At 36.5% G+C, this 24640-nt stretch overlaps 1 pseudogene; it reads left to right on the forward strand.

The window, feature by feature from the left end:
* Window positions 1-10348: 10348 nt before the first annotated feature.
* The window catches only part of LOC102027375, a 34937-nt pseudogene continuing 20645 nt past the window's right edge, over window positions 10349-24640 (forward strand).

Raw genomic sequence — 24640 nt, forward strand, 5'->3', positions numbered from 1 at the left:
ATTGTATATTGTTCTCTTCAAATTAGTTGTTCAGATTACCAGATATAGGGGCTGGGGATTTAGCTCAGTGGCACAGCACCTGCCTGGCAAGTGCAATGTCATGAGTTTGATTCCTGGTACTGGAAAAAAAAAAAAAAAAAGAACAGATTACCAGATATAAGTATGCAAAATTTGTAAAAAAAAAATTAAGCATTAACAGTTCTTTTCAATAAACAATAATCAGCAGTATAATTATCCTGGCTATCCTTGTATATACATGTATATTTTTTCCCATCTTTCTTTTGTCTTTTCTCCTTTCCCTCATGCCAGTTGTTCTTTCCCTTTGAGAAATTTCTTTCCCTTTCACAATATCTATTGTACCTTTCAAGTTTTATTTACTCTTTCAGGTTCTTACACTAGGGAGACAATATGATGTTTACACATGCAGGTCTGATTTATTTCACTTATGAGTATGGTCTCTACTTGCATCCATCTAGCTACAAAAGCCTTGAGTTTATCTTTTTTACAGGTGAGTAATACTCCATTGTATAAAAAATACCAAATCTTTCCTATCCATTCATAAGTAGATGGGCATTTGGGTTGTTTCAAAGATTAAGCTATGACAAATTGTGCTGCTATAAATATGGGTGCACACATATGGCTACTGTATGATGTTTTCAGTTTTGCCCAGAAAAATACCCAGAAGGGGAACAGCTGGGTTAAGTGAGACCTCTAATCCTAGTTTTGTGAGGAATTTCCACACTGATTTCCACAGTGGTTTCCCCACTATACACTCCAACCAGCAGTGGAGAATTGTTCCTTTTTCCCCACAGCCCCTCCAGCATTTGTTATTGTTTGATTCCTTGATGATAGACATTCTTTTGGGGGTGAAATGAAATCTCAGTGATGTTTTAATTTGCATTTCTTGAATGACCAATGATGTTGAACATTTTTTCATATATTTATTTGACATTTGTATTGTTTCATCTGAGAAGTGTGTGTTCATCTCAGATGCCCATTTTTGGATTGGCTCTTTGAATTTTAGGGGCCTGATTTTTAAAAATTCTTTATACATTCTAGAAAGAAAACTTTTGTCTGAGGGACAATTGGCTAAAATATTTTCCCAATTCATGGATTTTCTTTTTATCCTCTTGGTGATTTCTTTTCATGTGCAAAAACTTTTCAGTAAGACGAGATTCCTATTGTTGATTTTTTGAAGTATTTCCATGCAGTTTGGTTTTCATTCAAGAACTCTCTACCTACCCCTATGTCTTCAAGATTTCTACCTATTTTCTCTTCCATTAGAGTTAGTGTTTCTGTTTTAATATTCAGATCTTTGATCCATTTTGATTTTAGTGCATGGTGATAGACATGGGTTTAGTTTTAGTCTTCAGCAAAGTGGCTGAGCGTGTTTGCAGTTGTATCTCCATCTTTTAATCTGTTCCATTGATTCCCAGGTCTGTTTTTTTTTTGCCAGTACCACACTGATTTTTATCATAGTAGCTTTGTAGTATAATTTGAAGTTAGGAATTGTGATGCCTCTTGCCTAGCCTTTGTTGCCCAAGATTGCTTTCGCTATTCTAGGCATCTTCCGGTTCCAAATAAATTTTAGAAATATTTTTTCTAGATCTGTGAGGTATACTAATGGTATTTTAATTGAGATTGCATTGAATCTGTACAATAATTTGGGGAGTATGGCCATTTTCACAATGTTGGTTCTTCCTACCCGTTAGCAAGGAATATCTTTCCATTTTCTGAAATCCTCTTCGATCTCTTTTTTCAGAGTACTGTAACTTTCACTGTATAGATCTTTTACTTCCTTTGTTACATTAGTTTTTAAGTATTTCATTTTTTTAGATGCTATTATAAAAGGTGTAGTTTCCCTAATTTCTCTTTCAGTGTGTTTGTGAACAGGAATGCTATTGATTTTTGAGTCTTGACTATGCTACAGAATTTGGTTATTAAATCTAGAAGACTTTTGGTGGATTTTTTGGGGTTGCCTAGGGGTTTATCAATTTTAATTGCTCTTTCAAAAAATCAACTCTTTGATTCATTAATTTTTATATTGTTTTCTTAGTCTCCATTGTGTTACTTTCTGCTCTAATTTTTATAATTTCTTCCCATCTTTGGGCTTTTGGCTTGGCTTGCTCTTCTTTTTGTAGAAGCTGGAGATGCAACATAAGGGTATTTATTTGTGCTCATTCTGTTTTCCTGATGTGGGAATTCACTGCTCTAAATTTCCTGCTGAGAACTGTTTTCATTGCATCCCACAGGTTCCAGTACGTTGTATCTGCATTTTCATTTAATTGTAGATATTGTTTAATTTCTTCTTTAATTTCACCTGTGACCTATTGTTTGTTCAGGAGAGTGTCATTTAATTTCCATGTGTTTATGGAGTTTTTGTGATTTCTTTTGTCAATAATTTCCAATTTCATTGCACTATAATCCAATACAATGCATGGGATAATTTCAACTCCTTTGAATTTACTTAAGAATGTTCTATGGACTAGTATATGTTCTATTTTAGATAATGTCCCATGTGGCACTGAGAAGAATGTGTATTCTGATGTTATTGGGTGGAACACTCTATAAAGGTCTACTCAGTCCATTTATTCACAAATTTGGTTTATTTCTGTTATTTCTTTGCTGATTTTTGGTCTAGTTGATCTATCTCTTTGTGACAATGGGGTGTTAAAATATCCTTTATGATTATGTTACAAGTTATTTAATTTTTTGTACCTATTAAAATTTGTCTTATATAGTTGGGTGCTTCTCTATTTGGTGCACAGATGTTTATGATTGTTATTTCTTCCTCTTGCAGCTTTCCCCTAACAAGTACGTAGTGTCATTTCTTATCTCTTTTGATCATTCTTGGTTTGAAGTTCACATTGTCTCCAAACAGAATAGCTACTCCCACTTTTTTCTGGGTTCTTGTTACATGAAGTATTGTTTTCCATCCTTTGACGTTCATGCTATGAATTTCCTTTTGCATTAAATGTGTTTCTTGTATACAGGATATTGTTGGATTTTGTGTCTTGATCCACTCTTCCAGTCTGTTTCTTTTGATTGGTGAATTGAAGCCATTTACGTTAATGGTTATAACTGATATGTGTTGGTTTATCTTTGTGATGTTAGTTTCCTGCTGTTTATTCCTTACTTTTTACCTCTGTTTAATTGCTTGCTCTGCTTGGTGGTTCATTTGTATTGTTTTTCTTGAAATTGTGGTCATTTTTGTCTCTTTCTAGCATATCTTTCAGCATTATTTGTAGAGTTGGTTTGGTGCTCATTAATTTCTTCAGTTATTCTTTATTGTGGAAGTATTTTATTTCTCCATTAATTTTGAAAGATAGTTTTGCAGGGTACATCAATCTGAGCTGGGAGTTGTTTTCTTTCAGGACCTGAAGTACTTCACTCTAAGCTCTTCTCAACTTGATGGCTTGTGTTGAGAAGTCTGCCCTGATTCTGATGGGCTTTCCTTTAAAGGTGATCTGTTTCCTTTCTTTAGCAGCTTTTAATATTCTGCTCTTTTGCTGAATTTCTGGGATCTTGATCACTATATTCTGGATGTAGACTTATTTTGGTTATGGCTAATTGGAGTTCTATATGCCTCCCTTCTTTACATGTCAGATTCTTCTTCCACGCTTGGGAAATTTTCTGCAATTCTGCATATAGTCTTTTATGTCATTTGTGTTGACTCTTGCTACTTTGTTGACATTTGTCAGTCTTGTATTACTTTTCTTTGAATCATCTTGCAGCTGTTGAATTGTTATTTCCCAATTCCTGTTATGTTTGAGAGATCTTTACATTTGTTCTTTCAAAGTTTCATTACTTATGTTCTCTAAATCATTTTAAAATATCAATTTTAAAGTTAACATATAGTTATCTTTATAGTGTAATCTCATAGCCTATAAACAAGTTTATTATGCTCAATTTTTCCTTATAAAGCTATATGTGGGATTTCACTGTGATCCTTTCTGCTGCTCATCTTTTTGTTTTTTTCCAGTACCAGGAATCAAACTCACAACCTCACACTTGCCAGGCAGGCGCTGTGCCACTGAGCTAAATCCCCAGCCCTCTCTGCTGCTCATCTTAAATGAGTTTTTTCTTTTAATTAATAGTATTTATAGAGTATCCCCTTAAAGTCATATATGAATAAGAGAATTTTTATTCAAAAATCCTGTTTATTTCTTACTTTATATATTACATTTGCTAACATGGGTGTCTTTCACTTAACATAATGCTTTTTGTATCTGTCTATGTTGTAGCATGTATTTGTACATTATTCCTTTTCAGGATCCAATAACATTCTATTGTATAGATATACCATACTTGTTTATCTATTCATCTATTAAGATATATGTGCATACATGCACATCTATATGTTATAATTTCTAGCTATTATTTGTATTTTATATTTGGTATGGCATTGTTTCCAATTTTTCCCTCATTTCTTAAATTTCTTTAACACTTGAAAATATTTGAAATCCTTTATTTTAGAATAAATTTTATCTTAGTCATTTCCGCATCCCTGGGACAAAATGGCTGCCACCCACAACTTCAAGAAAGAGTGGTTTATCTTGGCTTATGGTTTCAAAGAACTCAGCCCATGATCAGTCAGCTTCAAGGCAGTAACATCATGGCAGAACACATGGCCGCAGGAAGTGCAGAATAGAAGGAGCTGGAGGAGAACACACTCTTCCAGGTCAAGCCCCTTGGCCTGTCCCTTCCAACCAGCCTGCACTGTGAACATGAGAGTCTCTGGAGGTTCACTCTAGATCTAAACTGTAGCAAAATCTAGAATACTTTCTGTAAAGTCAGTGTCCATTAACCAATTTTTTCCATGTATGTGGCATTTTTTTTTTTTTTTTTTTTTTTTTTTTTTTTTTTTGGTTTTTCTCTGGTACCGGGAACTGAACTCATGACCTTGCGCTTGCCAGGAAGGTGCTTTGCCACTGAGCTAAATCCCCAGCCCCTTTTCTTTCTTGACATATTTAAATTTTTTACATTAGCATTTCATTCAATATAGTGTAGGAATTCCTTTTGATATCAGAGTCCCATATCCCATGATTTGTCATTGTTGATTTTTCAGTGACTTTCTTGCATCAATTCTATAAAATCTATGTTCTTTTCTAAATTAGCCACTGACTTCAACTTTGAAGTCAACTAATTATTGGAGAGAGAATTCCTTCAGTGGTTTAAATCAGAAAATTTCCTTGGCTTCTGTATATGCTGTTCTGGGGTATGCTGAATGCACATAGACATCTAGATATCTTAGAATATCTAGAGCTTTGAAAACCCCCAATAAACATCAGATTCCCCACCATTTTCTTCTAAGATTTCTGGTCAGTTTGCCCAACTATTTCTACTTCATGTAGCCATGATGTAGAACCTCTGGATTGATTTTGACAAATGATGCCCCCCAAAAAGGCTAGTTGTCATGAACGTGTTCTGCAAAGTCTTGTGAGTAAAGGTTTGGAGGGAACCTCCAAATTGGTCAAATAATGACCCTTTCTTGAGAATGGTGCATTTGAAGATCTCCAAACCCATTCTACTGTAATGGTAGATAGGCTTCTACTCTTTTACCATGATTGCAAGGCCATAGGTTTTCAAGACTGCAGTGGAGCTTGGAAGAGATGGATGGAAATGCAGGAAAGTGAAATATTATAAAGCTTGTGGTTCTTACCAGGATTCAGCCATTGCTCTCAAATAGATTCTCTTGTGGTTGTTAGAAAACCTTAATTTGCAAAGTTCTGGAAAAGTTTAACTAGTTTTATAGTATTCTCATTTCTTCTATGGAGCACATTTTGGGAAGTTCTTACTTTGCCATTCCTATTGACCAAATTAATGCCTTTAGCTTAGTAAATTTCTTAGGAAATAAATGAGATTCTAAAATGTATTTCCCAATGTTAAAACTCTGAATATGGAATAAAATTTTAAAATAATACTTTTATTTCAATAGCCATTGGAAGTAATAATCACTTTTTGACAATACTCTTAATTTTAATAAGTTGACCAAGTTTATCCAACAACATTTGTGCAATTACTTATTCATGAATAGAAAAGTAAGGGTGAAGTTCACTGAGGACTGCCATTGTTTCATAACTACGTGCCCTTTACTATTTATTAAGTTTTGGCGGAGAATTACTTTTCAAATTAAGCAAGCACCCTGAGGATACAATTATACAGCTAAAAACAAAATTCAACCAATCAATTATATTTACAATTATTGAGTTTGTATTCTGCTTTTAACTTTTGGATTATCTTTCAAGTTCTGTTCAAAATCAGACCACATTAAGGTTACAAATATTTTATCAATATAAACAATATCATTAGTATTCCAGTTTTTTGCTTGACATCGTACCTTTTTGTGATTTCTTAAATGCTCAATTAATCTTCAGCTATAAAACATTCTCCTTCTGAAATGACACTTTCCTCCAATATTCCATCTTATTCCCATGGTATTTTTAACCATGTATAGAGATGTGTGAGTATATTAATTTTCTATTCTTTTATGAACTTCTACTTACTAAGAAGTGATTAAATCCCTTCATCCCTTAGCCATACTTATCAAAGTAGCATGTTAGTCATGTTCTTCTTATTTTGGGGTATTCATTTTTCATATTGAAAACCCATACATTTGTTCCTTTGGGCTCAACTGTTATTAAATTAAGTACCTATTAAACATTCAACTAAACATCACATGAAATGTTATTTCCTATAGCCTAATCACATAGTGTGAAAGGAGATATCTACTGTACAATATGCTAATTATAGTTAATAAAAGCATTACATTCTTCAAATATGCTAAAAGTGATTATAAGAGATTTCTAACCCTGAGAATGACAACTTTTTGAGGTACTTTATGTGTTAAGTATGTAAATTTGCCCGCTCCAACATGTATATACTTCAAAATATCATGCCACACTTGATAACTTCAAACAATTTTAACTATCAATTTAAAAAATGAGAAAAGTACACAAACAGGCAAATGAAAAGTGAAAATTAAGGTAAATCAAGTAGAAATGATAGAAAAGTAATTTAAAGATAGAAGCAGGGAAGATCAGATTTATACATTCATATTAAAGTATGAGGAAAGTACATCTAGAAGGATAATTGTTACAAACTGAGGAAATTAAGAAGAGGAGACTACCACAACACAGTAAAGAGCATGTTTCCCAGAGTCAGAGGAATTTGTGACTATACCCTGGCTCTGTCACTTCTGCTGAGTGAGCCTGGAAGAGATATTTTATTTCTCTTTGCTTCTGTTTAATGATCTATAAAATAAAGATAATGATAAAACATAGCAGAATTGTTGCAAGGATTAAGTTAGAGAATAAATTTCTGAGATACTTAGCAAACTACTTGCTAACACAATGAATGCATATTCTTAATAAGGGTTTTGTTAGTAAATGAGCTCATCACTATCTTCTTTCTTGACAAAATGACATTTTTTACTGAAAAAAGATCAAGACATATACGTGTGAATCGGAAGTGGCTGCCTTAAATTTTTTATAGCATTTTAAGTTCTTGGTGATATTTCCTATTCTAGTAAATCTAAGTTCATAGATTTATATATGTATGTATGTCTTTATCTATTTATTTGGGTATCAGGAATCGAACTCAGGACTAGGCACTGTGCCACTGAGCTATAGCCCTAGCTTCCTTAGATTTTTTTGCTGCATTATTTCTAAATTCCATAGTTCTGTGCCCTCCACCCAGCTTATTATTTATAATAGTAACTTCTTCCCAAAAAGATGCTAAATAAACATTTACTGATGACTAGTCAAATGTTTAAGTTGAGATTTTGAGGGAAGTGAAAAAATAGAAATGACTTTCCAAATTTGACTTCTCACCTATATCTACTATCTTGTTGGTGTCCTCTGATATTCAAAAAGTGCTAGATGCACAAGAAACATATGTTAAATGAGTTCTGTGAAAAATTTAGTTTGTAAAACAGTTTATTATGATGTGGAAGTTCTGGATATGTGTAAGCACACCTGAGAAAACTTACAACAACATAATGTGTAAGTATTTCTATTGAACCTAAACTTGCAAACATGACAGCACTCAATCATAGCGAATGTTCATTGGTGATTTTCTTCTTTTATTTTTTTTTCTTCCAAAGTAAAAACAGTGCATTTTTACTGAACTCTTGACTATTTTAAGAGAATCTTTTGACACTCACTTCCATATATGTTGGCTGGACTTGTGTTTCACTACTTCACAATGAACAGTAATTAACCAACCATTATCACTGAATTTTGCTCCATATGTTACAATGGTTAAAATATGCTACTGTGCAAAAGTTTTAAAGTTCTGATCCTTATGCATAAATTTGAACCTTGTCTAACCTTTCTGAAGTTTGCAGAGAGGGTTAGGTGCCTTCATTTTTTATAAATCTTTACTTACTTTTTAAAGAAAATGACAAATCTTTATATTTGACAGTATTAAATTTTAGATACTTAAATATCCCTAAGTAAGACATTCAGCTTTCTTCTCTATGCTTAAAGCATTAAAAATGGAAGTAGTACAAAATAAAATCTCTGAACTAAGTCTTGAAATGAAATAGATAAATATGGCATCATTTTCAAATAAGCTTATATAACGTGTGTGAATGTAAAAAAAGATTCAAAATGCTATATTTTATGAAATAGCAAACCTGCCTGCAAATATTTTTCAGTAATTTTCAAGGAATGAAACACTTTGTACACAGGATGAAGTTCATTTATATGTTTATGAGGTTAACATTTCCTAGATCAATTGATTTTGCTGATCAAGCTCATTTTATTGAAAAAAAAGATTAAATCTGCTACAGTGAGTGCTTTTGAATGACATGGATAATAAAATGGAAATCATGCTAACTCTTGCGACCAGGATTTTAACTAAATTTGGATTCTAAGTCTTGCCTTAAAGCATGATGAATTTACTGTTCAAAATAACCATGAGAAGTTAAATAAAATATGTAAAGTTCATAAAATTCAGTAAGAAAGACTATGTAGTATATACCTGGGTTTTCTGTGCAGAACAAAGTCAGATTAAGTCCAGCTTCACTGAGGTAAACCCCAGTGACTGTTCCTCAGGGATTCATTGCAATTATTATCTCAGCTGTACTAATATCTATTCAGAGGTGTCTAATCTTCTACGGATTCTAAGAGCTAAGAATTCCAAGAAGAAATGAGCATCTTTGGAGCTTATTAATTCTTTCATATAAACACCCAGCTATTGGTTTTTTTCTACAGTTGGCCAATAACTTTAAGAATTGAATCCTTGATAGACCCTGCACTGGAAGCTAAATATCTGCTCCAGTTCAGTTCTACAAACAAATAGCACTAACCCTGTTAGAGGCAAAGATGAGTAACTTGTCTAAGGTTACTTATCTTTCACCAGGAAGCTTCAGATTTATACTATTTTGCTCCCAAGTTTATGGTCTTTCCATGTGAACTTTATATGAACTTGCTAAGTGAGAATATTTTAACACCATTGGTCACATTTGTATCAGGGAAACTTATTGTTTTGTTTTCTTTTTTTTTGGTTTTTTTCCGGTACCGGGAATAGAACTCATGACCTTGTGCTCGCCAGGCAGGTGCTGTGCCACTGAGCTAAATCCCCAGCCCCAGGGAAATTTATTGTTGTATTGTTAATGTCTATGTAACTCCAAATGTTCACAATAACCAGAGCAATATTTATAGAAATATAAAGAGATTTACTATTAATGACACTTTTATTATTTATTTTAATTTTTACAAAAGAATGGTACTTTGTTTTTCAATAAAAATTTGGATAAATAAAAAGTTATAGAGATACAAATATATATTATTTATCCTGGAGACGTATAGTACTGTTACTAAATTTAACATAATGTACTATATAAGTATATAACATAGTTAATATAGATAAATATAAATATAGATATGATACAATATAATATAAATATAGATATAATATATATGTAGCCATATCCTTTATTAAGGATTATAAATTTTTAAGGGTTAAAGAGTATTATCAAAAATTCAGATACTACTAATTCCAATAAGAAAAGAGATGTTTGATAATCAACATTATGCATATTGACTTATTTTCAGCCTCTTTTCCAAGCCATTCAATTCTTAGATAATTATGAATGGGTTAAACACCCTTTCCTCTGTATTGTTATCACATCCTATCAGCAATCTTCATGAGAATTAATAATGATTTAACAAGTGATCTTTACAAATAGAGTGGAGTGTAAGGAAGAGAATATTGATCTACACCCTCTTCTAAGTTTTGGCTTCCTTTGTCTCTATTCTCTGTTTGAACCTACTGTAAATATAAAGCTTCTGTCCATTTCAAAGCATTGGATCTGTGTTGGAATTTTGCCTTCAGTCACATGATGGCCACCCAAGGTATTGGGCCCTCCTCCTTAGAGCCTGTCAATGTTACATTTGGAAAAAGTGCCTCTGCAGATGTGATTAAACGAGGATCTTAAGAAGGGAGATTATCCTGGATTATCCAGGTTGGCTCCAAATGCAACCACAGGTGTGGCCAAAGGCCAAGGAACACTGGCAGCCATCAGAGTTTAGAAGACACAAGAAATGAATTCTCTACTGGAGCCTCAGGAGAAAACATGGTCCTTGAGTCCAGACTTCCAGCTTCCAGAGCTGTGAGAAAATACATTTGTAGTTTTAAACCATGCAGCTTGCAGTGATTCATGACCCCAACCATAAGAAACTAACACATGTCCTCTTGAGCGTAGCAAGGCCATCATCTTCCTCTTGTAACTTACCTGTCTAGCACACTGCTGGTTTAGAACAGCAGTGCTAGGTCTTGATTGCAATTCAGAATGAAATTCACAACTTTTTTTCAAAAATTATTTGTGGCCAGATAAAATTCTCTCCACTACGAAATTGATTCAATGCTCTGAACACTGTTTTAACTCTTCAGATTGTTGACTGTCAAACTGAAGCTGGGAACGGCAGACATCAAGAATGATCGAGTGTAAAGAGTAGGTTAAGTGCGGCACTTAAGATCACGAACGCTAGGATCAGATTTCCAGGGATTCAGGAGTTCGGACTCAGCTCCAACATGTTCCAGCTGTGTGAATTAGGCCAAACTTCTTACCTCTCAATTTCTCCATTTGCTAAAATGGAAGAAGAGGGGCTGGGGATTTAGCTCAGTGGCAAAAGCGCCTGCCTGGCAAGCGCAAGGTCGTGAGTTCGGTTCCCGGTACCGGAGAAAAACCAAAAAAATAAAAAAATAAAAAAATAAAATAAAATAAAATGGAAGAAGACAGAATTATCATAGGATTATCATGAGGCTTAAATAAGACAAAGCAGGCTTTTCTTTTCATTATAAATTTTTCATAAATGTTAGATCTCAATGCTAGAAAAGATTTAATTTCAAATTCCCATAACCAGCTACTGTTTTGAATTGAGTGAATTGATGGGCCTAAGGGTTTTATTATAAAAAATATTTAGTACTTCCATAAAACAATTCTTACAGCATCAAGTTTTGGTTTGGTTATTTAAATTTACTGAACTTGTGAAGTCCTAAGATACAAGTTAATTCCCAGCCACCCCAAGATTTCCTGAGCATCTTTAAAATCGTGCAATTGTTTTTTTTTTCTCCTATTGATTTATGTAGCATATTCTCATTTTGTATAATTGCATTAAAACTCCATTGTTTAGGTTGCACTGCTTCAAATGGTCGAAATGGAGCAACACTTTGTATATCACAGAGTCATGCCAATCTTTTGAAAGACTTTTTTCCCCCTTTCCCAAGTCCGCATCTGTTTTGCTGATGTGCCAATATCTGGGGTCTGTTTTTCATAATGTCATTTTGTTTGTGAGGATGTCTGTCCCTGAGAGTTCACGAGCTGGCTGACGATGAAAAAGTGATCACAATAAAGCCAGGAAATATCCTGAAAAATAAAGCAAAAGCCAAGAAAGACACTGCGCCCTGCTGGCCAGCTGCTCGGACAGCCCCAGCAGAAGCCGGGGACAGCCGCTTTGGCCAGGGCTCTGGAACCTCCTTGGTGGCTCAAGAAGCTTCCAAAAAGTGACCGCTGAGCATTAGACCCACATCGCAGCTGCTCGCGTCCCCCGCCCCACCCAGAGTGCTCTAAACACAACAACGCTTTGTGGAAAAACCGCTTCATTTCACAAAGCAAGCCAAATGCAAGTGACAAAATCAAGAAAGGAGGGTGGAAAGATGGGTAAAAAACAGATTTCGAGTACTTCTATGAGGTCTTTGTTGGTTTTGTGTCCCTATTTGATTAAAAGAAGACAACCTAAGAGCTGACTAGAATATGTTTGTTCCTGCCTGATATTTTCACATAATGGGTCATTTAATCTAATTTATTCAACACTAGGGGATGAATATGTCAGAAAGGAAGATTTTTTTCTCTATCCTCAAAATGGGCATCAAAATTGAGAAAAAACTCACTAAGTACTTCAAGCTAAAGTTTTACACATAATTTCCACTGTTACACAAGGATCAGCTTCATTACTTCATGTTGTAAGGGCCAGGAACATAAACATACAACTTTAAAATTTTACTTACATCTGAAAATTGCTGATAAAAAATTATTTTTACAAGGGTAAGACTATTTATCCTTCAGGATCCCCAGTTGCTATGATAATAAATAGAAAATCTTTAATCCTATCATTTTCTGTTTTTATGCTGGAAGAAAGCATGGATGTTAAGCATTTACATTGGCATTAGATCAAGAGTTGTCCTTTATTTAAAGAGTTTTCATTCTGATAGAAAAGAGAAGTCCTTAGCCCTTCAGGAACATGATGGTGTGATTTCCTTATAGGAAACGGTGGACAGGCATTGAAAAGATTCCTACAAAGCAGATGATGAAGATTCCTGCGATAGCAGGTAATTGGACGAACTCATAGACTACAGTACTTTACTTTTAACTTGGATTTTATGAATAAAAACTGCAGAAAGACCAGGTGAGTTCACCAAGTGCCTAAGAAATGTGCGAACATGCTGTGTAACAATTCAGTTCAGATAGTGTACCGCACGCCGTGGAGCTGGACTTCCACCCAACAATAAGAAGCCAGGAGGAACAAAGGAGAATGCAATTCTCCTCAACCTCTGTCGATCATTTTCCCATACAGTAACTTAGATGCTACAACATGGAAGACAGGAGGGTAGGGTAAGAACGTTTCAAACAACATACAAAGCCTAACTTTTGAAATATTAAATTTCCAAAGTAATTCTACAGCGATGGGAAGTAAAGCATCCATTCAAGAATAAGCTGGAAGTGGCGAAAACGTTTGTAAAATTCCACTTGCAGTGAAGATGTCATGAGGTGCCGTAGCCCTGTCCCCTCCCTCTGGCCCCAGCTCGGGTGCCATACAGGAAAAGCAAGAGTGCCAGAACCCCGCCTCTTCCCAGCGAGGCCTCGCTTTTTCAGCTTGAGGGCTAACAATTGTAGGAAATGGTGAATGATGGAAACATTTTCCTAGAAGGGGAGTTTGAAACCTCGGACAGCCACTCCTCTCTGGGCTGCAGCTACTTACAGAGGCAGGAATCGGAGGAAGCTTGCCACGCTGAGAAGGCCTGAACAGACCGACCTGACAGAGGATTAGATTGTCCCTTCCTGAAAGTGATGGACTAACACATTCCCAGGATGCACCTTCCTCTGACATTTCCTGAGTTTTGCCTCATTATTTATCCACTCCCAGGATTCAGTGGAAGGCATCACAACCTACGTTTTTCAAAAGAATGCATGTAGAAAGCGGTCGCTAATTATAAATACTCTGAAGCAACAAACCGTGCTTGCACACGATTTCCCTTGGGTTAGCATTTCTTACAAAAGGCAAGTGGCAAAGGAAACATCTTAAAGATGGCCTTGAATTTTAAAATGTCAAAGGGAATTCTGTTGCAGAGAGGCTGAAAGAAAAATCTGATTTTCTGTCGTTTGAAAACAAATCATTCATTTTCCTCATACACAGAACGTCATCCAGTGTTCACATAAGAGACAACCATTCAGTATTGTCAAAATATTTTTTTTACTTAAAAAGTAAAGTGAATTGTCCTGGTTGCCCTCTTTGAACTCTTTTTCTCACAAGCTACAAGAATAACCATTATGAGAAGCAACTTATATTCAAGATAACTTAAAAATTTTTGAAGATAACAATACGCAATATAACAACCATTGTTAATTCCCTACCATCCTGTTTTGAAATTCTGTACCATTTTTAATGCTTTTTATTTTTATTCTCTTTGAAATAAAGAAATGAACGCTATGTACTAGGTAAGCATGTCATTTACAGAAGAGAGATAGACATGGTTCAAATTGTGTTTTGTTTTAAATACCAGTGTAACAAATGAAATGTCATATTTTACAACTAAGAAATAAGATAATATATATCTTTTGTAAGGTGTTTTAGCATGCAGCAATTTCTGCCAGGGACATGTATTTGGGAGTGGGGGAACATATGGATTCTAAATCACAAAGAAAGACCACTTTTACTGAGGTCTCAAGATTAATAATTAAGAATAGCTTAAGGAGGCAGTAAGTTGGATTCAACTAGGAACTCTCATTAAGCAATGATGATGGTGCGGATACAAAGCATTTCCTGAAGATCTACCTTGATTAGGTGAAGTCAAAAGCATTTGGCCTTTAATGTTAGCCAGTTCTCAATCACTAGGAAGTCTCCTCTGCCTTAACGGTGTTGCTATTTTAAGATCCATTAAAAGCTTTCCGAGAGAAAAAGATAGATGATCTGTCCTTTAAAAAAATGAGAGAGCTCACAGATATTCAGAAGTCATGAGCCATTTCCCAGCATCCTGTAGCATTATATGTAATTCGCCTGTGATATGGCTGCCTGCAGTCTTAGATTCATAGCATGATGGTGAAAGTAGGATTTTGTAGTCACAGGAAATAACTTTGAACACATTCATCCCAAAAGTACTATGAGAATTAATTTCCCTAAGTAATCATTCCTTCAATTATAGCATGGTGATAATGTCTCTCTAATTAATAATGATTAAATGAATTTTTAAAAATAATACTGTGCAAAATGCGTAGTAGCTAAGTAACTGCTTAGAGTACAGTTCAATTTCCTTGTAAATATTGCTAAGATTAGCAGAAAATGTTAAACTCTATGAAACAAAGTATATTAAAGTCTTTATCATTCCATAATTCCTCACTTCTATTTTTTCTGAAAAACTTTATGAAATGAGAGTCCATTTCCACCTTTAAACTTTCCCAAATTTTACGTTAAGAATTAATTGAAACATTTTATTAACAAAATTACATCCAGACAATTGCAGAATGTACATGAAAATAATATACAACTGCCTGTAAAAGCAATGGTGCTGTTTTCATCTCATGATGAAAGATCTCTATTTCAGGTCCAAAGTCAAAAAATCTCTGCCTGTGGAACTCCAGTTTTAACCAAGAATTTAAAATTTTGGGTTGAAATCTTATTATAGTATGCAGCCTGCCAAAGCAAAACAATAGTCTGGCAAAATAATATTTTCTCTCTTTTACTCAAAAACCTAGCTCACATTATTTCCAGAGCATTTCTTGTAGCTGTCACTCTGACACATGAAGTAGTGAACGTTAGAAAAATTAGTTACAGTTATGTCTAAGATTGTGTGGCATGAGAGCATTGCAGTGGGGAACTCCATGTCTACTTATAGGAATCAGATCAGTAGATTTAAATCAGAGAGATGGAAATATTGACAGAAGTAGCTCAGCAGGGAGAACAGGGAAGAGGGTGCTTAAGTGATTCTTATTTTTTCTATACTATACTGGTGGTGGCAAACCTATGGTACACATGCCACAGCAAGCACACAGCGCCTTCTCTCTTGGCATAAGCCAAGTCCAGCATCTCTCCAGCAGTGAGGCATTCAGGTTTAACTACAGTGTTGGCACTTTGCCACAAGTGAGTGGGTTTTGAGTTGCATTCTGGGGTCTCAGTCTCTAAAAGGTTCACCATCCCTGCTCTGCACCTGTAGCTGTGAACTTCTGTAGAAACCAAACTGCAGGGTTAGGGGAAGATACTATAAAGATGAAAAATAAATGGGACCTCTGAGCTTGAATGATTTTGGTCCTGGTAAAGAAGATAGATTAAACAAATAGCTGTACAATCTAGTACAAAAAGCATTTTAATAAAAGGAAGTAAAAAATGGGCATCTGTATTGAGGAGCAAAAAAATGACTTGTAGAGAACCAGAAAATGTACATAGTAGGAGTTATGTTTAACTTGGATCTTGAAAACTAAGCATATTCTGAAAAGCAGAAAGATTGAGAAAAAAAATTTCAAGAAAATGAGAAGACGTGCTTTCTCACAGAGTTGCAAAACAGCAAAATATGTAATAAAAATTACAAGAAACTTGAAAGAAATAGAATGTACCTAGACAGTGAGATATAGAGGATGAAGCTGATACCTAATGTAAGGTTCACAAGGGTCTTGCGAAGATTACACTTTTCCTGTATCCAGTGAGATGCTGCCGGAAAGTGCACAGAGAGAGACTAGAGAGAGAAATGCTTGTTAGGAAATTATTGCATTTGTCCAACCTGCTGCGATCTTTTTCAATAGAGTAAGAGAATAAATGGAGACCTGGGCCTCTGCCTGCCTTCTGATTCCTCCTCAAGCTCTCTCCGTCACAAGGAGTCTCAGGCAAAGAGCAGCCCACTACAGCCACCTCTCAGAAAACAAAGAACTTCCGGACAAGTCAGTCTTATAAATATCTACCCAAATCCCAGAAAGGAGGACTCAATAGGACCCTAAAGCAATAGTTAATTTTGATTGTCTGCTTGATTGAACTGAGATGCCTAGAAGATTAGTGAAGCACACTTCTGGGTATGTCTGAGTGAGTCATGGGTCATTATCTTGAGGACTATATCTGCACCCTCACCACTTCCCCTGCCCTCTGCTCCAAGGGTGTTATGAATTGAGCAGGTTTCCTCTGCCACACCTTTCTGCAGTGATATTGCTACATTGGAACAAGACAAACATGGACTGAAACCTCTGGAGCCCTGAGTCAAAATAAACTTTTTCTCCTTTAAGATGTATGTGCTCAGTATTTTGTCCCAGCAACATATACCTGCCTACTACAGAAAATTTGTACCATAGAAGTAGGGCTATTTCTATGACTATACCTGATTATGTGATTCTGAAGACTTTGGAAATGGTTTGTGGGAGAAGTTTGGAAAGGCTTAATGCTATAGGTTGGAGAAGCCCTAGACGATTGTAAGGATAGTTTGAAGGGGAATTCTGATGAAAGCTCAGAAGACCTGAATACTTTTAGAAATGTGAGCAGTAGACTGAACTCATGAAGTCTCAGTTGGTTTTGAGGACTGATATGGGTGATTCATTGTGACAGCTTGAGAAGTCTAGAAACTTAACTAAGTAACTCAGCAGTTCTACATCCTAGGATATAGACGACATCTCCTTACATCTCTAGGATGTCATTCATTGTGTCAGTTTGAGAAGTTTAGAAGATTAATTAAGAACTCATCAGGGGGCCAAGGTCTGCACTTTGTAAACATCCTGAGCCTGTGCAAGAGGAGGGCCTAGAGGTAGTGTGAGTCTTCCCAAAGGCGAGTAGCCTACTTACAATATAAGGGAGGGAAAGTGGCTTGCTCCTCCACTTTTGTTCTTGTTGCTTTTGCTGTCTGCCACCACCATGAACTGTTGCCCTCTGCCATGCTATCCTGCCTTGGAGCCAGGTGATTAGGGACTGAAACTTCCACAAACCATGAGCTAAATAAACCTTTCCTTCCTTAATTTTGGTCACTGGCTATTTTGTCTCAGCAATGAGAAAAGTAACCAAGACAAGGACTCTACTGGGAATTAGACTGAAAACAATAGGTACCTTCTGGCAAAGTGTTTACACTTTGTTCATGCTCTAAAACTTTGTGTAAGTCTATGCTTAAAGAGGACAGACTAATTGATGTGGTGGAGAAAATGTCAAAGCAGTCCAATGCTCATTCTGGGACACAGATACTATTCATTACTTTTAGATGGTTTTACAGTGAGAATTGGTAGCAAGAAGCAAAGCAGAAAGATTTGAAAAGATACTTGATAATTTAAGCCAGCAAAGAAGCCTTCAAAGCCAAGACCAAAGAAACTGTGGTTACTCAACAGAGTAATGACTGAAGAGACCAGAACATAACAATGATACCAAGTACACTGCAGTAGGACAAGAGGAAATGTGCCTTGAGTTCCTTTCAGAAATTAACAGCACCCCAACCACTGCAACATCAAGGGTACAAAAGTGTGAACTTTTCCTTAAAAAAAAAAAAAGAGCCCCTGGGCCCCCTGCTTGAGAAAAGCTACCTAGGGAACTGGTTCTCTAGAATTATTTCACTTGCTTAGCTCTCCAGGTACTCAGAGGCTGCTGCAGTCATGATCAAAGTGGGCCCCAGCTGCTGCTTGAGATGGTGGCAGACCTTAGCATCATCCATATTTTTCAGCCATGTAGAATGCAAGAGTTGAGGGGGCAAACTTCCATCCATCCAGACTTCCAAGGAGGGTCAGGGAGACCAGGCAATCTGTGAAGGTGTTAGAAATTCTGTCAGGAAGTGCTAGGAGGAGGATGTGTGACACTGTAGGAGTGAGACTGAAGATACAGTGTCGACCCTAGGAAGTTAGAAATGCCAGAAGCATGAAACATCTTCCCTGGAAAGGTGCAGGCAGTGAGCAGAGCCAGTCCAAGAGAGAACCCACGTGGGCTGTAACCAGCAAGGCTACAGGAGTGGGGCTGCCCAAACCCTTCAGAACTCACATCTCACCACCACATGTCCTGGATGCTGGATATGAGCTACAAATTTTAGTGTTTGCCATGCTGGGTTTTGGTCTTGCTTTCACCCTATTGCTTTCTATTTCCCTATTCCTCCTTAGTGGAAGGAGATCATTTACCCTGTGCAGGTGTATTTGGGGGTCTGTAACTTGTTCTTTATTTCTGCAGGGGCTCACAACTGAGTTGCCTTGAATCTCAGAGGAGACTTTGAGTTTGGACTTTTGAGCAATGCTGAGACTCGAGACTTTGGGGCAGTCATTAGTGTGATTTTCATTACTTGGGGAGTACCTGCAGCTTGTTAGGTGAAAGTATAGCCTTGTTATTTTCTGTATGTGGACATTAAACATGGTTTCATAACCTGCGTTTGAGTGTCAGGTTGAAAGAAGGTGGATGTGTGACAGTCTTGATTTTCTTGAGAGACACCAAGGAAATCAGTAAAGCACATTTCTCCATGTGTCTTGCTGGGTGATAGGGCATTATCTCAGGGACAATAACTGGTCCTTAGCCCCTGTTGCTCAGGGTTTGCCTCTGCTCTCTGCTTCCGGGATGGCATGAGTTGAGCAGCTTCCTTCCCGCTCAGCCTTCCTCTGTGATGTTTCTGCCGGCTATCTAGGGACTGAAACCTCTGAAACTGTGAGGCAAAATAAATCTTTCTTCCATTAGGTTGCTCTTCTAGAATGTTTTGTCATAGTAACAAAAACCTAACACTATGTGAAGTTCTCTCACATCCAAACTTCTTTGTGGTGATCAGTACATGGTTCCTATGTGAATGGCATACTTTATCTAGGAAATGAGTTATGTAAGGGGGGATATTGATTCATTCTATCAAACTGCACTATGGTATTCTCAAGCCCTCTCCCTCTGTTCTAATAGTATGGGTCAGATCAGCAATCTGGGGGGTGAACAGTTATTAAATCACAGAGACATCCATTGTTTTCTTGGGATTTTTCATTTGGGAGGGAAGAAGTGATTCCTATTTCCAAACATAAAGTTCTCTCAAAAGTCTACTCCCAGCCTCCTATTCTAAGATGGGAAATGCTGCTTAAGAATCATGGTGTCACCAAGAGGCGTGATAAGTCTTGTGCCTAGACATGGGTCTTCTCTGACATTAACCTTAGTGATATTAGCAACATTGTTCTCAATAGTCATCCTGGAGGCTGACACCTACCTTAAATTTTGGTGTGAGCACTTACTCAGACAAATTAATTACACAATCGCTCTGTGGATTGAACAGAGGAGAATTCTCATGGGTAAAAGAGAAATAATTAAAGTGCATACCATATAATGTGAGAAATAACCATATGAGCAAATATGCACGGTTCATGTCCTTTTTTTCACCCAAATCCACCTCTGCTTTTATCTGCCCCCCTCTGTGCCTTGGAAGGCTGATCGCTACAGACTGATGTATCAGCACCCATGGCTTCAGATGCTAATTTGGATTCAGCCAATGGGAGGCACCAACAGCAGACATTGGATATTGTTTCCTACATTGCTTCCTCTGGGCTTTGTTGCTATGGCCTAGCAGAGAAATGTTAGGTCGTTAAGAGAGATTAATGTCTTCCTCGCGGAGCTGTATTAGTTACTGACAGAACAGGCTGTTATAAAGCAAGGCCGCCCAGATGTGTTGTCACCCGGCACATGCCCAGTTTCCTTCTGCTTCCTATCAGGAGTGGGCAGAGCACAGGGCTCTTGCCGGTGCCCTGCTCTTGGACTTCCCAGACTCGAAAATTCTGAGCCAAATGGAACATCTTTATTTTATAAATTATGTAGTCTTTGGTTTTCTATTGTAGCAACAAAAAAAAAATGGTCTAAGAAACTATGGAAAGCCATTATAAAGTTCAAAGAAAGGATCCGATATGAATTCATTTAGTTAGCAGGAAGAATATGTCCTTAGCTGTGTGGAAAAGACCAGGCTCTGCTCAGTACTGAGGTCAAGTTGCAGTGCATGTGTAGGCATGGGGATGCAGATATGAATAGAATTCAAATGAAACTGTTCTGCCAACATTTCTACCTAATTGAAAACTATGTCAATAAAAACCTAATTGCATAACAAGGATACCCAATGAAAACACAGTTGTTAAATGTGTAGAGCAAAAATTAAATGGATTTTCACAACTGTAATATATGAAAGCATCATACCCCCAAGATACTTGCAGACAAAACACGGTTCTACTTGCAGATAAACTGAAGAGATTAAGGAGATGTTTGTAGCTCATATGCTTCCCTTTTGAAGCCCTTTTCAAATACTCGTATTCACTGTGAGCATTTTCAGCGAGCAGAGGCCGTGCTTCTACAAGCTCTGTGCTATTTTCAGAATATAAGGCTGGAGCGCGTACATCTGTTAAAGACTGAAATAGCCAAAAGGAATCCCCAAAGACATAGTCTGCTTTTTCAGGCAGCAACTTTTCCTTTTTGCCAAAGGTTTATAATCAGAGAAGTCGTACCCAGCCCAGGTGTGGCCTTGAATACCAAAATACAGCTGCGAAGAAGCTAATCTGACTTTTTTTACCCTTTTCCTTTCACTCCCTAATTGCCTTTTCCTCTCTTGAGGGGATTTCATGGACTGATGCTTTGAAAGACTTTCCTCTTTCTGTTGCCTAGCAAACATGGTGTTGTGGACAGAAGAAAAATAGATGCAAGGAAAACGAAGAACATTTCACATGCTCATGATGTGGTCAAACATCGGGGTAAAAAAAAAACAACACATCATACATAGTATGAACTTTTTTACTACTTATCATTCTATCATGTATTTTGTAAAAAGGTTTTGTTTATTATAGAATTATAGATTGTGCCTGAAAAAAAGGATGTTTTGTGCATTTTAAATGGGGAGAACTACACAGTTTGAAAAAAGGAATTTGGCCCTGTTCATGACCTCATGTAAGCTCACTTAATGGAATAATGATATTTTTATTATGTTCTGTTTTAACATCGTAAAACACTGGCTTGAGAAATAAAAGCACAAGCGTCGGGTGTTTCTATCAACATGTGGTGTGATTCCAGATTCTGTGTTATGTGCTTGAAATTCTGAGGCAAACACCCCCAATGAGTTCATAATCTACTAGAGTAGAAAAGATTGTAAATTAAAAACAGTCAGATATACACAAAATTCTTCAAAGACAGTAGCCATTTGATTGCAAGGATCTCCCACAGTGCATCTCCTATGGTGCTTAATAAAATGATCAACACTTGGTCTAGACTTCCAACCTACTGAACCATAATTTTGAAGATATACCTAGAAATGTGTATACATTTTGACACATTGAAGAGAAATTCATGCTTCCTGAAGACTTTACCCAAGAGTGCTGCATCTAGTTGAGTAGCAAGAATTCAAAGGCATGCACCAAAACACCACAAGTCTTCTTCAGAGTTCTATGAGTGCAGAACCAAATAGAACTTGTATTATTCCTTCAATATCTGGGTAGTAATCATTTCTTAAACATGTATTCTAATCTAAGTACTGCAATTATGTAGTAACAATGTAGTAGTTAGGAAGATAAGAGTAGGTGTCCTCACCAAATGGTAGAAAGAAGAAATCACGTCCTATCTTTCAACCAGCTCCTTTGAAGACAGTGACGGAGCAGAAGAACCATGCAGGTCTGATTCTTCTTCCCCAGTGTGCCTATCTGAGAAGTCTCTCCACTTCTCTGTAATGTTTAATTGTTTGATCATCTTGCATACCTATATCGGGTAATCTGAGCAACTACTTTGAAGATAACAATAAGTAGTACGACAACCATTGATTTCCTATCATGATGTTTTGAAATTTTGTATCATTTTTTTAGTTTCTATGTTGTTTTGTTTTTGTCTTTGTTTTTGTTATTTTGTTTTTGTTCTTTTCTCTTTAAAATAAAAAAAAGAAGATGCAAAATAAACAGAGCACATAAAAATAGAGATTTTTCCAGAAAGAATCGGCATATGTAGGAAGCATTTCCCTCGCCCATCAGTGTTACATTTAGCTGGGTCTCACAGGAAAGATAAAAGTTTTGCATGAGAAGTTGTAGCATGACCTGAGAGAACTGAAGTCTAGGATGAAAAGTGAATTCAAATTAACCTCAGACTTAGAATGTTTAGAATCTCCACAACAGACAACTTAGAGTCATCAGAGGACATTAAGTCAACGTATAGAAAGATCAGCTTTGTCTGTTTAGTATGACAACAACGGGATCAGTGTATGATGTGAAATAGAAAGGAATTATCATGGAAAGTAGCTGAGAGGATATCGCAGTGATTTAAAATGGAAATTGCAAAGACCCGCATGAACACCATAGCAAAAGAAAAAAGCAGAGAATATATTTGGTAGGTCTTTCAATACGAGAATGGATATGAATCAGTATGGAAGAGATATGGAAGAAAATAAGATCTAGAATGGGATTCTACTTTGACAAATTTAGTATAATGCCACATGATATCAAAATATATAATTTCCATGAGAGTAGATGGTGAGCTCTGTTTCAGATGTTTTTGGGCCATATAGTTAAGGCCTGTTCTGTCCTCCAGGTTGTTACACCAAAATACCATAAACTAAGCAGTTTATACACAATAGGAATTTACTCCTTATGGTTCTGGTCCATAATTCCAAGATCAAGTTGCCAGCAGATTCGGTCTCTGTTGAAAGCCCCATTCCTGGCTTGAAAACAGTGCCTTCCTACTGTTTCCTCATACAGTGGAAGGAACGAGGGTCTCCAAAACTTCTTTTATGAAGAACACCAATCTCATGAATGAGGGTACCATCCTCATGAACCGTCTCCCAAGGCCCCTACCTCCTAATTCCATCCCCTCGTGGGTTACTACTTTAATTTATCAATTCAAAGCCAATGCAGCATTTAGAACATACCAAGATCAAGACCTAAGAACCCCTCTTCAGTTCGGGCTCAGACTGGCTGGGTCCCTTCTTTTCAGAAACCAATAAGGACTCAGATTCTATTATTTTTCTTTTAGCCAGTTTCAGTCTTTCCTATCTTTTGGGAAGGGATCCAATACTGACTGAAAAGAAAGAACGGATTCTTGTCAATATTCCCTTTCTTCAGGAGTACAAGGCAAAGAACAATGAAAAAAGAAAAAGTAATAAAACCCTCATCATTTTCAGGACATTAAAATATATTGTGGAGAATCACATTGGACAATAGTGAGAAGTAACTAGCTCAGAAGAGGTTTGAGTCATGTCTTTATCCAAATGCCATCTTTTCAAAATGAACAAACTTGGCAATGTTATGCAGAGCAGTAATTCTGCCTGTCACTTTAGATAAACACTGTGGCTGTCTTTCCTTTTAATTTGCTTTGTTCTTTTCCTTTTATCACCACCAGTTTAATAGCATTTAGCACCTTTATTTTTCATGTTTTATAGTTACCTCCATAAGAATATAATCTCCCTTAGAGCAGGCAGTTCCATACTATAACCTTATACTGGAGACTAATCCTTGGCACATAGTCATTCAGTGGTTTATAAAAATATGTGAATGAATGCACATCAAAATCATTCTATAAATTCCTAATTTGCAAAGTTGCTATATTGAAAACTTTGAAGATGAAACAGGTGTGTTCCCTGCTCCTGAGCTTCAGAGCTCGGTTTGAAACACTTTTCTGAGTACACTGGAGTCTCCTCTCAATGTAATTTTATCTCATGATCTGACTTCAACATCCACCGCTGATGGGACCTGACGACATCTAGATTAAAGACAAGGATACATTCATAACATGTTCAGATGCCAAAAAGCAATGGGGCCTACCAAGTCTCTTCTGGAAATTTGAAACAAAAACCTACAGAGAATAAAGCACGAGCAGCTGGAGCTAAAGCTGGGGGAAGATGTGAAGTAGAATTAAGACCATAACCACTGAGGTATGCTACAAGCTGTAGAAATCATGAAAACCCCATGTTCTTAAAGACTAAAAGCCCTGAATGAGCAGAAGATACA

Source organism: Chinchilla lanigera, unplaced genomic scaffold, assembly GCF_000276665.1.
Source record: "Chinchilla lanigera isolate Chin_1 unplaced genomic scaffold, ChiLan1.0 scaffold00002, whole genome shotgun sequence".
NCBI classification, from domain to species: domain Eukaryota; kingdom Metazoa; phylum Chordata; class Mammalia; order Rodentia; family Chinchillidae; genus Chinchilla; species Chinchilla lanigera.